At 39.4% G+C, this 12,894-nt stretch overlaps 1 protein-coding gene and 2 non-coding genes across 5 annotated transcripts in view; 2 read left to right on the top strand and 1 right to left on the bottom strand.

Moving 5' to 3' along the window:
• Window positions 1–12,894, bottom strand: part of LOC148327800 (receptor-type tyrosine-protein phosphatase gamma-like) — a 456,824-nt gene that overhangs the window by 364,247 nt on the left and 79,683 nt on the right. The gene's annotated exons all lie outside the window — the stretch shown is intronic.
• On the top strand, window positions 488–560 carry trnat-ugu (transfer RNA threonine (anticodon UGU)). Its single transcript has one exon. It is a non-coding gene; the product is annotated as a tRNA-Thr (tRNA).
• trnas-uga (transfer RNA serine (anticodon UGA)) lies at window positions 3,460–3,532 on the top strand. The gene has a single exon. It is a non-coding gene; the product is annotated as a tRNA-Ser (tRNA).

Here is a 12,894-nt window from a genome sequence, read left to right as displayed (position 1 = left end):
GTCTTCCTGTCTGCTGTGAGTCAAGCAATCTGCTTGTTTTTTCACTGAGAATAAAAATATTAAGAATTTGCTCAGCTTTTCTTGGCTCGTTAACAAAAATGAATAAGGTAGGAATCTATGCAGGGCTTTGTAGCTCATTAATTAGAGCACTGGTCTAGTAAACCCGGGATTGTGAGTTCTATTCTCACTGAGGCCTGATGGATGGATGGATGGATGACAGATTATCCGCAACATCTGCGGAAGCTAAAAACAAGTCCTTTGGTACGGATCATGTGCGTTGCTGCAGGGAGAGATTGTAAATAGCTACAATGCGGTCTTTCGAGGAGAAGTCCAGAAGAACCTCGTTGTAGAAGATCTGCAAGTGTTTCTTTTTGTCTGCTGTGAGTCAAGCAATGTGCTCGGTTTTTCACTGAGAAAAAAAAATTAACAATTTGCTTTGCTTTTGTTAGCTCCTTAACAAAAATGTATTGGGTAGGAAGGTATATCAGGCTTCATAGCTCAGTGGTTAGAGTACTGGTCTTGTAAACCAGTGGTCGTGAGTTCAATTCTCACTGAGGCCTAATGGATGGGTACCCGACAGCTTATTCGCAATGTCTGCGGAAGCAAGATACTAGTTGGTTCAGGTCACTGGTCTTGTAAAAACAGGGGTCGTGAGTTAAATTCTCTCGGAACCTGATAATGGGATGAGCCACAGACAATCAGCAAAGTCGGATGACGCTATCTAACAATCCTCCTCGTGTGTGAAGCAGCAGGGAGTGTTGTGGAAAAAGGGCAGGGGGCAGACACTCGAAAAAGTCTGAAGACTTTTGGTGTAGACGATCAGCAGGTGTGTGTTTTGTCTACTGCAAGTAAAGCAATGTCCTCTGGTTTTAATTGAAAAAATTGTCGTTCCCTTCCCGCTATGCTTTTGTTAGATCTAAAAAAAAATGCTAGTGGAACTCTTCGGCGCTCGGCCTCACAGGTCAGTCGTTTGAGCACTGTTCTTGTAAACCAGTGGTTCTCAAATAGTGGGGCACGGTGCGATGCTGAGGGGGGCACATGTTACCCTGGGAAACATGCTTTTTTTCCTGCCGTAGTACGGCTGCACGATGTATGGTTCTGGAACCGAAATTGCAATCTCAGTCAACGCAAATTTGAGATCGTCAAAGCTGCGCTTTGTGCCCCTAGTTCACGCAGTAGGTTTCCCAGTACGGATTACGGAAAAAAAAAAAAACATTGCCCTGTCGCTCGTTGTCCCGGATGTAATTTCTTTCACCGCTACTTGAATACTAGCCGCCAGGTTATCTTGCGCCGCAGCAGTATGAGCTTTATTTGTACTATATCTACGCCCGTGCACAGCAGCAGCAACGAGCTGCACGATGACAAATAAACGATCCCGCTAACAAGAAGTGTCCTAAACGAGTCGGTGAACGAGGCGGCGCTAAGCGTGCTAATCGATAAAATGAATTACAGAGTAATAAGCGCTTCGATGTTCGATGCTCGACTTTTAACAGAAGTCTGACTCGAACAGTGTTCTTCCTGAGAATATCCGAGTATGTTGCATGACTCACTACAGGCAAAGAACACATCTGCAGATGCGCGACAACTACTAATGGTTTGCATGCCCAAATCACCGTGCTTGACAACAATTCCACCGCTAGCAATCAGGCCCCAGTGAGAATTAAACTAGTAACCACTGGTTTACTAGACCAGTGATCCAACCACTGAGCTATGAGGCCATGCATTCTCTGTACCACCTCTCCTCACGGGTCACGGGGGGTGCTGGAGCCTATCCCAGCTATCTTCGGGCAGTAGGCCGGGGAAAACCTGTACTGGTTGCCAGCTGATCGCAGAGCACACGAAGACAAACGACCATCAGCGCTCAGAAACACACCTAGGGGCAATTTAGAGTGTACAATCAACCTGCTACGCATGTTTTTCAGAATCTAACCCACGACCTCTGCATTGTGAAGCCATTGTGCTAAACAGTCATCCACCATGCCCGAGAGCCATCTAGAGGAGTAAAAAAAAAACAACGACGATTTCATAAAGTAAGTTTAATTTTCACTAAAGCCAAGTATACTCTGTGACTAAATACAGAACACATAAGCAGATGTTTGACACATTTCCCAGATTCTTGCTGCCAACCTTGCTTGACATAATTTCCTCAGCATTCTAGCAAGCTTCAGTGAGAATAGAACTCATGACCTCTGGTTAACATGACCAGTACTCCAACCACTGAGATATATTTCCTGGCTTCCATGACACCCTGCTGTAACACACGATAAGGTTTGTTAGATAGCTTCTCCAGCCGTGATTATGTCATCAGGCCTCAGTGAGAATTGAACATACAACCACTGTTTTACAAGACCAGTATTCACTGAGGTATGAAGCCTTCTTTTCATACATGCCGTTAGTATATTTGTTAACAAGCCAAAATAGATCAGCCAAAAGTTGAATTTTTTTTCTCAGAAAAAAAAACAAGCACTTTGCTTGACTCGCAGCAGAGAAAACACATTCCAGATCTTACCGCAGCGCTTTTGTTAGTTCTTAGACAAAATGCTAATGCAATACCTGCACGCAAGGCCTCATACCTCAATGGTTAGAGCGCTGGTCTAGTAAACCAGGGTTCGTGAGTTCAGTTCTCATTGAGACCTGATGGCAGTTTGGGCCACTGATAATCAGCAAGGTCTGCGCAACCTAGCTAACAATCCTCATCGTGTGTGTTGCAGCGGGAAATGTTGGGAAAAAAAAAAACCAGAGGGCGGGCACTCAAGGACAAGGAATGAAGACCCCTGGTGTAGACGATCAGCCGGTGTGTGTGTTGTCTAGTGCAAGTAAAGCAATGAACTCTGGTTTTCCCTGAAAAAAAATACCCTTGTTCCTGCTATGCTTTTATTAGAACATAAACAAAATATTACTGGCAACTTTTGGCCCAAAGCCTCATAGCTCAGTGGTTGGAGCAATGGTCTTGTAATCCCGGGGATGTAAGTTCAATTATCTGATAGCAGACAATCACCAAGGTCTGCAAGAGCCAGGTATCAGTTCTTGTCGTTCAAAGCATGTGTGTCACCGCAGCGAGCGATGGAAAATAAGCGCAATCATACGAGGAAAAGTAGTGACAACTAGTGATGGGAAAATGAAGCTTCAGATTTGCTTCATGAATCAGTTATTTTTTTTTTTTTACTCCTCTGGATGGCACTGTCTGTTCACCATTGGATTGAAGGTACACTCACTTGCCATTTCTTATACTCCTTTATTCAAGACAACAATACCATTTAGTGGAGTCAAAAACTACAACAATGTTTCATAAAACAAATTTGAAGCTTCATTTTCCAACACTAGTGACAACCCTTGTTGTCTACGATCTGCAGGTTTTTTTTCTGCTGCGAGTCAAAATGTGCTTGGTTTTTCCCTGGAAACTTTTGTGCTTCTGGGTTGGGGCGTTAATAAAAATGCTCACGTTATGCGTATAGTCGTGGCTTCATAGCTCAGTGGTTAGCGCACTGGTCTTGAAAACCAGTGGTTGTGAGTTCAATTCTTACTGAGCCCAGATGGATGAATGATTATCTGGGAGGTCTGCCAAAGCTAGGTGATGACCATTATCATTCAAATCACATGCAACACTGCTGCGGGAAATGGATAACAGGCAGGATGCAGGCCTTATAGGAAAAGGATACATGACCACTCTTAGATCTACAGGTATGTGTTTTCTCTGCTGTGAGTCAAGCAAAGTGCTCGGCTTTTCTTTGAGAAAAAAATTCAACATAAATCTGTGCTTTTGTTGGCTAGTTAACAAAAACGGTATGGATGTATGGAAGGCTTCATACCTCAGTGGTTAGAGTACTGGTCTTAAAAACCAGTGGTTGTGTGTTCAACCTTCACTGACACCTGAAGGCAGGATTTGATGACAGGTAATAAGAACGTTCTCGAGCAGGAGGCTAACAATCCTTATCGTGTATGTTACAGCAGGGGGTGATGGGAAACAGTCATGACGCAGGCCCTTCAAGACAAGGATTGAGGACCCCTGTTGTAGAAATCTGCAGTGTTTTGTCTACTGGTAATTCAAAAATGCTAACAGTATGAACGTATGCAAGGCTTCATAGCTCAATGGTTAGAGTACACGTCTTGTAAACCAGTGTTCGTGAGTTCAATTTTCACTGAAGCCAGCTAGCAAGTTGCCGAAATGGTGTCAAGCATGGTAATTTGGGTGTCAGCAGAATCTTGGAATGTGTCAAGCATCTTCTGATGTGTTCTTTACCTGTAGTGAGTATACTTGGCTTTTCTCAAAAAAAAATTCAGAGTACCCACCTCTTTCCGCTGTGCTTTTGTTAGATCGAAACAAAATGCTAGTGGCATACTTAAGTGCAAGGCCTCATAACTCAATCGTTGGAGGTGCACTGGTCAAGTAAACCAGGGATTGTGAGTTCAATTCTCAATGAGGCCTGATGGCAGGATAGGCCACAGATAATCAGCAAGGTCTGCAGAAGCTAGCTAACATTCCTCAACGTGTGTGTTGCAGCAAGGAATGATGGTAAAAAGGCAGGGGGCGGTCACTCGAGGAAAATTATTGAAGACCCCTGGTGTAGATGTTCTACAGGTGTGTGTTTTGTCTACTACGAGTAACTCAATATACTCTGTTTTTTTCCTGAAATTAATTGTGTTTCCCTTCCCGCTCTGCGCTTGTTAGGTTGTTAACAAAATGCTGGTGGCATCCTTAGCCGCTAGGCCTCATACTTCAGGGGTTAGGGCTTGTAAACCAGTTGCCGTGAGTTCAATCAAAGGAATTGGTGCCAAGCAAGATGATTTGGGTCTCAAAGTAACCTTCTCAATGTGTTAAACTTCTGCAGGTGTGTTCTTTACCTATAGTTAGTCAAGCAACGTTTCCTCTGCAGAAATTGCAGTCCCCTCTTCTTACCGCTGTGCTTTTGGGTTTGCTTGTTAACTAAAATGGTAACGCTCAGAATGTATGCAAGGAATCATACCTCATTGGTTAGAGTTCTGGCAATTTGGTTATCAGAACAGTCTTATGAATGGGTCGGACATCTCCATGTTCTTTGCCTGTAGTGAGTCAAGCAACGTACTTGGGCTTTCTCTTAAACATTGCAGGGTGGCCTCTTCTTACCGCTATGCTATTGTTAGATCGTGAACAAAATATTCACAAGTTTATTCACAAGTCCTTATATCTCAGTGGCTAGAGCACTGGTTGAGTGACCCAATGGCCATGCTTTAAATTCTCACAGAGGCCTGACGACAGGACAGATGACGGGTAACCAGAATGATCAGCAGAATCTTGATAACGATGCTTATCATTTAAGGAACATTAAACACTTTTTAACTTAACCATCCTCAAACAGTCAGCTCAGGTATTCTATATTTGTGGCTGCTCTAGTCTGTTTAATATGGACAAATGGTCTGTCAAGTGTGACAACTTATGCGAAATAGTAGTTGGCGGTCATAATTTTAGATAATGAGATAGATATTTGAGGCGTCGTGGCAGTGCTTAAATCGAGGCATGCCGCCTGCCTATACTAAACGAGATTTTGAAAACATCGCATTGTAAGAACTTCGAAGGTTCACAAAAGAAAAAATGCACAATTTATTTTTTTTTTACCACAAAACACACTGTATGGACATGATGCGTCACCGAGGCACAAACACGTGTATGGTCTCTGTCCCTACTGCTCGTGCTTGTTGCCAAACTCATAAATAAACAAACTCATAAATACAAGTACTCATTATGTTTGTCACAACCCCTCCACCCCACTGCAACACATAACAATAAAACATCCATAACCCAGTTCATTACAATATAATGTATTGTTGCAATGTTTAAAAAAAGGAAAAGAATAAATGTTTGTTATATTATTTGAAGGGTTTTTTTCAGGTCCATGGTGCACACCACATTTTGATTTTGTTGCACATTTTATTGCTTTACAAGTACACATACTAGTGAAGCAAAACATTTTGGATTAATAAAAAAATACACTACAAGTGTTTATTTAATTTTTCTTTAGCACAGTTTTCCCCCCTAATTTTACCCATTTGATTTTACTGTGTTCAGCGTTAAAAACAATACTTGCTAACTGGGAAGAGTGAAATATGTTTACAAGTGTTTCTTTTGTATTTTTAGACACTTTCATAGTAGGCATCGTGCCAGTGTTCATAGTTTATGCAGTACTTGTTTGCTTAGTTTTAAAATGCACAAACCTGTACAGATAAAATGTTGAAGCCACAGTATTGTCTTCGATTTAAAGAAATTGCGCTATAATAATAATAATGATGGTTTTATAAGAGTAGCTGCTTGCTGGCGCAATTTGCTGCTGTATCTGTTAAGTAGCATAGATGTTGATATCCCTCTAATTAGCATACTTTTAGATCCGGTTGGATGTTCCATTGAATGATGGCATCCTTTAGGTTGTCAAGATGCCGACCTCCTTCCTGGGTGTTTTGCTGATTGATTCACGACACCTCCAGTGGGTTCAGCAGTAAATCCCAGCATCTCAGGTTCACGCCCTTGATGCAATCGACTCATTTGAAGTAGTGATGGAAAACGAAGCTTCAAATTTGCTTCATGAACCAGTTGCTGTAATTTTGACTCCTCTAGAAGGCACTGTTTTCCTAAATAAAGGGGTTTAAGAAATGGCAAGTGAGTGTACTTTCAACCCAATAGTGAAGAGAGATTGCCATTTACAGGAGTAAAAAAAATAACAACTGATTCTTGAAGCAAATCTGAAGTTTCATTTTCCCATCACTAATTTGACAGGTGGGGTTTTTCTCTTCATCCACAGACACTTGCTCCCCTTTTCAGCAGCCCTGGAGAGATTTTTAACTGCCTGCCAATGAGCATTCCCTTGCACTCCCATCTCCTTAAGTAGATGACACGACCAGTCGACTAATCACAACAATTATCTGGACTGGTCAATGAGCAAAATGTGTGTGCATAATGTGCATTTTTGTGCATGTGGGAGTATTATAACCCCCGCCCTCCCAACTGATACTCCTGCAACCCCCTCGCCACCCCAGGTAAAACTGTCTGGAACCACTAGTGAACCACTCTGCTTCCACACAATAGGTACAATATGCACTGACTAGTCGAGGCGGGCCAGGCAGTGTAAACAGCAGAGGTGTCATTAGACAAGATGAAGACTGCCGTAAACAAAGCAGTATTTGGATACCTTAGAAAGAACATGGGTCAAATTCTTTTAGGAGGGGCATTCAATTTCCCACTTTCTAGAATGCTACGCTAAGATGTTTGTAGACACGCTATACAGACAAAATGTTTATTATACTTAGTGTCAAAATTAATTGATTGCGCAACCTCTAATATTAAATTAATCAACAACTATTTTAATAATCAGTTAATGTTCAACAATAGAATTACACGAGCTGTCATTTTAAAACTTTGACGTGACTCTGCGTATATACGATGCACGGGACGTCTTGAATTATTCTTAGTCTATTTATATTTCATTCCCATGGTGCAACTTTTGTCATGATCTGTCTTGGTTGGTTTTGGTTTAGAATTTAGTTTCATTTTAATTTCCTTGAGTTCACATCTGTTTGTCTGATTATGTTATTAGGTCAACATGTGCTCATCATCCCAGTCCCTAGTGTGAGCCAATCAGCTCCCTCAAACCATTTGTGTTTTGTCCCGGTGTTACCCATTGTCTCGTCAATTTGTCATAGAGTTTCCTGCTTTTCCTCAGTCCTCATCGGTTCATTGTCAAGTGTCCTCTGTGCTTAGTTTACGTCATGTCAAGTTCTTTTTGTTTGTTTCCGCAGTTAAAATTAAGCCCAAGTAATTTTTTCCCCAGTGTTTTTTGATAATTTGATCCCTTATATCTTCGATTTGAGTATTTTGTATTATCCCGGTACCTTGCTTTCTTTAAATTAAATGATCCCAAACTGAAGTCCTGCCTCACTACCCTACATTTGTGTGTTCCAACACGCCAATTGCTGACAATTTTATGGTATTAAACAACATAAAATAGTAATGACTCATTATTACTTTAACTATTGCGCTCCCGTCATTTTGATGGTTCTACTTAATCTCATGCACGTTCCAGTGCGATGACTCCGCTAGGTTTCCGTAGCTACCAGCTGCTTTTAGAAACGTTGCTGGTGACCATGATAGCTTAGCTGGTGTTTATCACCCAACAATACCAATCTGGTTAATTAAAAATAATATGGAGGAAAACGGTTTCATAAAACATTTTGATGTAAAACACAATTTATCCAAATAATTGATTAATCATTGGAATAATTGATCAAATAATTGATTCAAAATCTATTTGATAGTGCGAGTCCGAGTATGAATTCTGGTTTTATGTTAAGTCTGACTCTTAGACACGTGACAAATTCACCCATTTCTTTTTTTTTTTTAACACAAACAAATAGCACATTGTATTGTTATGCATAAAGCAATTCTTGGCTATGTTTGTAAGAATTTGAAATACCATTTAAGTGTTTTTAATGATTAATATTTATATATAATCACTTTTATGTTCGTGTCAATTATTCACAGAAATTCACTATTTCTTTGTGAACAAATAGCGGGGGTCCACTCGCTCACTCTTCTCGAAAAGTATTGGAAGAGTCTTTCTCTATTTCTTTGTTTGTGCACTAGCCTGAAAACATTTGTGCAACAATTAAGATTGGATCAACATTTCAGATTCAGCATGTCCAAATCATATTACTTGCTCAAAATGTTGCAATAATATTCAATAAAAATATCTTTCCATGAAAGTATAATAATAATAATAATTCAGTAGTAATTATATCTAAAATCTTACTTTTTACACTCTGTGGCATTTTAAACCAGATGAAACCCATTCACAAACAAAATAAAATATTAAGCCATAAATTCACACTTCACTCATATGGTATAATAAACCAAAAAAACAATTCAACACAGCTAGAACACTTAGAATGGAAAGGTCAAACGGTATAAGAGTATCTCTTGTCAATATGTGACAGGCTACTGGGACACCATCTGACTGAAAAACAGCCTCTGTTGTGATAACCTGGGGTGTGTAATAGGTACAGTACATTCAATAGCACACTGCTTGTACTTTTCAAGGTCAAATTGGCATCAGAAATTTTTACTTTTGAAAGACGAGGAGATAGCTCCTCCAGCCAAAGCTGCAGTGTGCAGATATGTGAAATGCTGACTTGAGTTTTAACCCATTTACCATCTTGTCAATATGAATATTTTGCATGCCTTACACCGAACACGGCAGTACTGCGTGGACAGGGCAGAATGATACAAAAAAGGGAGACCTTTGCCGCAAAATAAAAAAAAATGGCTCTTTGAGCATTAAGGTAAAAAAGAAAAAGGATAGCACCAAAGGCCGGCAATACCGAGGAGCCCTTCCTAAGACAGCATTAAATAAAGTAGTCTGAGTAACTGAAAAGCACAATTATTTATTTTGCACGCAATCATTTTATTTGTAACCTAGTTGTGTTTTTCTTTTTTTTTTAAGATAAAAAAAAAGTTTTTATTTCTTTCATTATTCCACTGCCTTATGAGGAGCATTTGGATTAAAATAGTTACATGCTTGAAACTCATTAGGAAATGCCCTTTCAGCTTTTATTTTTCTGGTATAAAAAGTGTAAAAGTGTTGTCATACTTCAAAATAAATAATTATACAGTAAATTTTACATTTCACTAAGAAAGGATTTGTTTTGGTCCCAGTCTAAACAGAGTTGTTTTTATTTATTTATTTATTTTTTTACTGTGTAGTAGGCAATTTGCCTATAAATGTGAGTGGAGCATAAAATTTTAATGATCATTTCGAGGACTCTATGAAACTTAAAGTCCTTGTAAATTTGTGACACCACAGAAACGAGTGTTAACATCCCTGCCAAATTTCAATGATTAAAGAGGAAATCAAGAAATACACAGTAAAACCGCTAGATACATTTTTAAAGTCACACTTTTTTTTCCTGTAATTGAATTATTTAAGTATTTTGAAGTATAGTTACTAGAGCAAGAGTAAATCTCTTCAGTCAAGAGTACATGAGGCCATCATCAGTGTAAAATATGAGCGAGTAACTTTTGTTCTTACCAATTAAAAGATTATTTAATTTTGAACAGCAAAACTGAGAATCACAGATTCTTAAGTTTTTCTAATTATTGAACCATCGAGACCGCCCCACAAAGCTTCACTGGGCTGGAAGCATGAACGGCACACACGTTAACGCGCTGCAATGCGCTTACGTCATCTACCAGAGGCTGCTACTTACGGCACACCAGCTGGCTAGCAACGAGCTTTGGCTAACTGCTAGTGTGGCTAAACACGATACGCAGTCGCTCCTAAATCAATAATCATCTTCTCCAGTGTGGCAAATAAGCTATATTTAGTATCTTTCACATGAATTGATAACATGCTGTAAAGACCATAAGATGAAGAAGTCCCGCTGAATGTGGAGCTAATCAAATATAATCATGAAATACCGGAATTAAATGCTTGGGCGATCGAATAAACTTTTCAGATGTTTTGCTGGAACTGCATTAAAGTGGCGCGTATCCAAATTTGAACAGCAAAATAGCAGACAATAAGTGTCTGGAGAGAAAATTATACGCACTAATGCTACAAACACAGCTAAACAGGAACGGAAGCCGGGAATTAATTATGTCATGTTACAGCATAACTCAGCTGGGCAGAGTGGCCTAGATTATTAAAAGTGTATTAAAATAATAGATTGAGCATTTATGATATCAGAAATTAGGGTTTTTTTTCTTTCAGTTTTGAATTAAATATTTGAGATATACCCAATACATGTCAAAATTGCATTGAAGTAGATCTCATTCTTTTACTCGTTTTTTCAATAAAATTTTTTGGGGTTTGCTCCAGGACCAAACAACCAAGTCAGAAGTGAGTTTGAACTAAAATTCTATATATATTTTTTTAAATATCCCCACTGAAAATGTTTCTCGGCAAGAAAATACAGTTTTCCTCCTATTTACAAAATGAATTTTAGAAATATTTTTGAAACATTAAAAACAAACCAAATAGTTTTTTTTAATATGAAATAAAATCCTTTGTTCAGGTCCGCGGGATAACTTGCAACATTCTTATTTCAAGCCTTGAAATGGATAAAATCATACACGCACACACTTTTCTGAAAGAGCAAGGATGAACAAAAAAAATAAATAAATACCATCATCTGGCAGCAGCACTGACGTCATCCATCAGTGCAATAAAAAAAAATCCACCAATCTGTATTTGATACAATATTTATTCTTCTGTCACGGCTTTTAGTTCTTTATTTACATATCAATTTTATTGATGTGTGTGGGTTTAACAAAGAATGTTGCTTGATAGATGACTGGATGGGTGAAAGGAGCTGATTTGGTGATTTAGGGCCCAATTCTGGCCACTAAAATTGGTTCCTGCCAGAGCAATACATCAGGGGGAATTAAAAGGTGATTGCAGTGTGGGTGTGTGTGTGTGTTTGTGGGGGTGTGCATGCGTGTGTGTGCGTGTCTGGGATGGCGGGGCTTGTGGATGTCTGAATGTGTTCTTTGTATTGTTGGGGCAATGACAAAGAAGGATAAATGAGTTGCTTTGAAGGTGCCATGGTAACCGGCACAGACAGAATAGATGAGTTAGGATGTGGACTGAAATAAGAAACGGAGGAAGCAAGTCAGGAAGTAGAGGACGACTTCAGACACTCATTGACCTTCGCCTGATTCAGGTTGCGTGCCCCTTTGCACCCACAAATTTCTTCTGTCCCTCATTCAACAGTTAGTGTGAAAAAATTTACTTGTTATTATATGACTCAATTTAAAGTAAAAAGCAGTTCTCCAAATAAATACTTAAATAAGAGTGGTGAAATACGAGTACAAGAATAACCAATGAGAAATGCATATTCTGTTTTGCTATTTTTTTTCATATGTTTTGTATTGTACGAATTAATAAAAGAGGGAAGTGCAACAGATATTGCCTGACAATATCATTTAACTAAAACAAAAAACAAATATGATCTTTATGAAATACAATCGATGAGGGCAAATTCAGCCACAACATATATTGGGTTTTGGATTCACTTTCTTTGTTTACATTCCTGAAACAGCACAATGAGACCAAGGTTCTCTGAGTGAACTCACACAAAGATCCGAGTTGGTTGCAGTCGATTCAATGCTCTGCAAATACATTGGACTGAATCAATAAGAATTATTACCAGCAATGCACTGTTCCGAAATTCAATGTCACAGACAACTGCTCTTTCAAATACAGCACATTTTATTCCATATATTTAATTGAAATTATTCTCATAACTTCATTATTAACATTGCCATTTGTGTTTTTAGGTGCAAGCAAAAATAAAAATTTATTTTGCTTGATTGAATTAAAAAAAGTCAAATATTCACTTTTAGCCATTTATTGAAAGAGTCAAGCGCACAAATGCAAAATGAAAACACATGCAAGGAGGATGGAGCATAGGCAAAAACGTGACTGCTCCAAATGTCACTCACGAGGCCACATCCTCTTCAAGACACATCACACACCTACTGTATGCAGAACAAATGCAAGTATTAAAGTTAGTTTTTATTTATGTATTTTTTTTATTTAGTTAGTTTTGATTAGTTTCCAGCTCCTGCTGGCCTTCTACCACTCGTCCATCGAGTGCCTGCTGACGTACTGTGTCTCCACCTGGTACAGCGGCTGCACTGAGGCGGACAGAGTGAGGCTCCAGAGGACGGTCAAAACAGCGCAAAGGATTATTGGCTGCCTTCTCCCCTCACTGTCAGACGTCTAGACCGCCCAGTGCCTCAGAAGGGCTCTCAACATCGTCAAAGACAATACCCACCCGAACTCACACCTGTTCGACCTGATGCCCTCTGGCAGGCGCTACAGGTGCATCAAATCAAGGACCAATAGACTGAGAAACAGTTTCTTTCCAAGT

Source organism: Idiotropiscis lumnitzeri, chromosome 11 (assembly GCF_059441095.1).
Source record: "Idiotropiscis lumnitzeri isolate Australia: NSW breed Sydney's pygmy pipehorse chromosome 11, RoL_Ilum_1.0, whole genome shotgun sequence".
Lineage (NCBI taxonomy): Eukaryota > Metazoa > Chordata > Actinopteri > Syngnathiformes > Syngnathidae > Idiotropiscis > Idiotropiscis lumnitzeri.
The sequence above is the reverse complement of the archived record's forward strand: the minus strand, read 5'-3'. Positions and strand labels throughout refer to the sequence as shown.